Source organism: Thermobia domestica, chromosome 15, assembly GCF_964235325.1.
Source record: "Thermobia domestica chromosome 15, izTheDome1.hap1.1, whole genome shotgun sequence".
NCBI classification, from domain to species: domain Eukaryota; kingdom Metazoa; phylum Arthropoda; class Insecta; order Zygentoma; family Lepismatidae; genus Thermobia; species Thermobia domestica.
In genome coordinates, this window is record NC_137468.1 from 45,311,910 (window position 1) to 45,316,952 (window position 5,043).

The window sequence follows — 5,043 nt, forward strand, 5'->3', positions numbered from 1 at the left end:
AGTTATGATAGGGAAATTTAGTAGTATTTACGTTTGAACGAACAGAATAGCGTATAATCAAAGCAAGTATTCAGAATTTTGTGTTATCTGCGTCACTGTTTAAAAAATTGCTCATGTAGCCTTGTATTTGTACCTCACATATGAAGAAGAGAGCGGCGGAAGAACGAACATCAACAATTACTAAGACATATAGGTAAGTATAGTTAAGTATATATAATAGTTGTAATAAGGTATAAGTAATTTTGACACTGAAGCTTTTCTGCATGTTTCTAATATTTACTCGTGCAACTTTTCCAAAAGTTATTTTAGAACTTTAGATGTGGAACTTTTCTTAAATGGCATCCTAGCTAGCACACAAATACATAGTCCATTTTTTTTTTTTAAATTTATAGTGTAACACAATTAACCGGTCGTAGTTAAGCAATATTCCGTCTGTCTTTACTTTCTAGAGGGAAAGTACGACTTTTTTTTTTTTTTTTTGCTGTTGATGTTTAAAATGAATTTTTTTCTTCTCTCCAGGAAGAAGATTGCTAAGGGAAATTACTGTGGTGAAACTGCATCTGTTGTCCCTATTTTTGGTGCCGTTAAACACTCTCTATATAACGTACGAGCATGAACCGGGCACCACTATCACAAAGATTGAATAAATTGAATGTGGAAGGATCGTGGAGCGAAACGCAGGACGGCAAAAACTTTTATTGGGGGACGAAGGCGATGACACCAGTAGAATTCTTGTAAGTTATATTTTAGTAATCAAGAAAATAGTTTATCATTTCTTACGTTTTTTTTTTTTTTTTTTTTTTTTTTTTTTTTTTTTTTTTGAAATCGTGAAAATCTGTTATGACAATAGTAATAGGAGTAAGAATATTAATATTAAAGCATTTTCTTTAGAATGTCTGTGTTGTTTATTCTAGTCTTTCTATCTTCAACAGGTTTTCGGCACTATTGGAACTTTGAAAATTATGTGTCAGTGCGACAGGATTGTAATGGAGGGACACTTAAGACTGTACCTCTCCTTTTCTCCCAAATGTACATCCTGCACGGAAAATATTTCGGCCAGGTATTTGTTCTCCTCTTCTGTATATTGCCCAGTAAAAAGCAAGAGACACATGTAAGATTACTGGAGTTAATCATGGAAGAAGCTGAGAAATTTGGACTGCGTTTCAAATTGAAAAAAGTTTCTATTGATGTTAAGAAAGTAGCAATCAATGCTATAAATAAAGTATTTCCTGGTTAAAATCACAGGATGTTCCTTCCACTTCTCTCAGTCTGTTTGGAGGAAGGTTCAGCAGTTGGAACTTTCTCAATTGTACAAAGAGAACACTGAAGTAAAAAGATGGATTCGACATGCAGCAGCACAGCCTCTGGTACCAACTTCCCATTTAGATGTAGTGTTTGTACGTTTGCAAGAAGATGCGCCTGACGTTCTATGAAGGAGGAGTTCCATGATTATCTTATAGACACTTGGCTGGATGATGGTGACACGTTATTTTCTCTGTAAGTATGTTTTCTTTCCTACATAAATAGATGGCGTTTAGTGCAAAAAATTAATGATTGTTTTTTTATTATTAAATCATTAATTAAGCTATCCCGAGCACTCTACAGTATAGCATTTTTTCCATTAACACCTAATGTAAAGTGTAATATAGATTTTCTTGCGACGTGCATGTATTGAAGATTCTACATTCACTGATTTGTAAATTATCAAAAGAACACATTCTTTTGCTTTGCAAAAGAAATAAATTAGGTTCACCCAAAATTTTGCCATCGACTTTCCAACGTAGATTCTCCTGCAATCCTTTGAATTTTTAATGTGCTAATGATGTATTTTTATCTATTTGCAGTGACTTGTGGAATCACTTTGAAAACGATCAAGAACAAATGACTAACAATGCAAGACAGTAGCACGTCAAATTACGAAGAAAGGCATCAAGGGATCACTTAGACATACATTCTTTCATTGAATTAATGAAAGACAGGCAACGTGAAAATGAAAGATTGCGAGTACTTCTTCAAGTGGTTATCAGAAAACACACTTAGAAAGCTAAGGCAGAGACGGTTTGACGACAGGATTCACCGCCTAAAAGATAGACTTAAGAACAGTGAAATTGATGTAATTTCATATACTGATGCTGTTTCATATTATATCCACATAGAAACTTGATATGCTATTTCGGGTGTGATAATAAAATTTATGTTCTAAGATATTTGAGTTTAATTTGTCTGAAATAGAAGAGACGTTGCAGTTGAGAATAAGATAAATCCCTCTTTGTTACAGAAACAGAGTGAAAATTCCCTTGTATGTTATAAGGTCAAGCAGGAAAAGGCCAAACGGGAATTCCCCTTCCGCCTTAAGATAACATCCTTATCGGTTGTATGGCAAAATGTTTTGAGGGCATAAGGCGAAACGGAAAAAGGCCAAACGGGCATAAATTAGTATACTAAAATATATTATAAAAAAGCGATAGAAAGATTCAGAGAACATAGACATACAAAGTTTGATTTATAATCTGAGTTGGTAGTTTCCACTTTTTTTTTTTCTCTCTCTCTGTAAAGTTTTGTGTTTCCCATCGCTAGATTTGCTATCGGTACAATTTTTCTAACATTGACCCATGTTCTTTTATTTCACCAAAGATAATTTGGGATTTTAGCTTTAGTGAAAATGGCAAAACTGCTCTTGTAGAGCAACCTGTAAAAAAACGCTATGTACCTAGGTACAATAAATTGAGTTCTTTTCCTTTTTTGACTTGTAAGATATACTATTTGAAGGCCTTATTTTTGTAACTATTTTCTCATAATGGTTGTGACATAGTTTAGATGGATCTCATAAATTGAGTGGCCTAAATTGTATATTGCACATCTGATATACAGGGTTGTCAAGGGTGTGAAAACGATGGAATAAATTTACAACACTACCAAAACTATGAAATCGAGGTTTATTAGTGTGATGCATGACAGAGTGAAAATATTCCACTTTACATGAGAGCCTCTGCGACCATTTTGGAAGGTATCATACTGGATTTTAATTAATTCAGTGAAATGGGAACTTTACGATCCGATACTATTGTTGAAATAAGGTGTGATTTCGTAACGATATTATGGTAGTTTCCTCTCTGCTTGTTTGCATCCTGAACAAAATTATGATCATAAATTTACAATGACAAGTTTTTATATCTAGACCTATATGATCAAAATTTCGTTAACAAAGAATATAGAAAACAATCTTGTTAATGTCTTTAAAAATCACACTTTATTTCAAAAATAGTAGTGTATCGTAAAGTCTATATTTCACTTAATTAACTCAAATCCAGTATGACTACTTCCAAAATGGCCGTAGAGGCTCTCATGTAATATGGAATATCTGTACTCTGTCCTGCATTACCCAAAAAGCCTCGATTACATATTTTTAGTAGTGTTCTAAATTTATTTAATCGTTTTCACACCCTTGGAAATCCTGTATATTTAGGGAATATGCAACCAGCGATACCAACCATTGTTTCAATTAATGCATGTAAATGCTTCAGTAGGAGACAAAAAAATGCATAACATTTTGTGATTTCAGCAAAACGTTTATCTGCATAACAAATTTTATGCACACAAGTGCATCAATTAACACAGTTTTCATTATGCATTTAGTTGCATCCTTAAAAATTATGCACCTAAACGTTTTGCTGGAGTCACAAAAGTTATGCATTTTTTTGTGTCAACTAACGCGTCTGTGGTTCTGTGTGCATATTACACAAGCTGCACCGCAGGTATCAAAATCATGGTCAAAATATACTATAGGTGGGTTAGTGATGTTTCTTTGGTGGAAAATAGAAGGTGGTGACTCGAACATAAAGCAAAAAGATTTGAATTCGAATATTTTCGACGTGCTTTTCGGTAGAAATTTGAAGGGCAAAATACATTTTTTCTTGTTTCCTGTAAGGCCCTTCGAGCAAAGTATATTCATATTTTGTTTCATACTTGTAACGAAAGTCATTTCACAAATATGAACATTTTTTTTATTTTCGAATTTTCAACAATAACTTTGAAATTCGAAAAAAATTGAAGTTGAATTTCTGGCTAATGTTCTCTTGGAATATGAGGTAACTTTGGTATAGATATCATAGCAATCTGTGTAAAGGAGCACCTTTCACTCCCTTATCCATCTATACCCTTAGTACTACTTCCTGCTACATAGAGGAAAGATGGTAAGAGATAGCAACGAGCGGTTTGTTATAATCGATTTAGGCTCTAAACAACAGATTCTGTCTACACCATTAAATCTCTATTCACACAAGAAGTCACAAAAATTGACCATTTCCACTTTAACATTGACCTATTCCAATACGATAGAGATAGAGAAGTATTTTGGAATCAATTCAACGTTTCTGGAATTGGTTCCATCCTCCTTTAATTCTCTATTCAAACAACTGTCCTTGATCTTATCCCTGTACTGCAACCAGAAGTTATATAGATATACTAGTTCTAGGATTGATATGGAATTAGCGTAGTTTGTAAAGATACTGTAGTTTCATATTGTGGAACGAAACTCCCTTGTTCAAGCGATTATTCATTATGTAATTAATTACTCATCACGTGAATAATTTTATTCAAAGAAAGGTTCACTATGTGAATAATTATTAATACCATTATTCATTATATGAATGACTTTTCAAATAATTAGTTACTATGTAAATAGAAGGGAAAGATCGAAGACTTATAAGAAACTTATATATGAAACAACAAGTAAGTGTTACAATAAGGGAGGAAATGACAGAGGAGAGTGCAATTGGAAGGAGAGTTCGACAGGGTTGTTGTCTCTCGTCTACACTATTTAACATCTATCTAGAAGAGATAGTGAAAAATAGCCTACAAATGAAGGCGACATTTCAGTAGGGGGTAGAATGATTAGATGTATACGGTTTGCAGATGATATGGCACTTTTTGCAGAATCTGAAGAGAAAATCAGTAAGATGTTAAAAAGTTGAGAAAGGGCTGTGAGAGTATGGGAAAGACAAAAGCGATGGTAATTGGAACGAAACTGTCAAATATAGAAGT

The 5,043-nt window shown here is 33.5% G+C and overlaps 1 long non-coding RNA gene across 1 annotated transcript; it reads left to right on the forward strand.

Annotated features, from left to right (window-relative positions):
• Positions 1-541: 541 nt before the first annotated feature.
• On the forward strand, positions 542-2,130 carry LOC145671850 (uncharacterized). The gene is made up of 3 exons (XR_014128539.1): positions 542-734; positions 933-1,497; positions 1,845-2,130. It is a non-coding gene; the product is annotated as an uncharacterized LOC145671850 (long non-coding RNA).
• Positions 2,131-5,043: the final 2,913 nt, after the last annotated feature.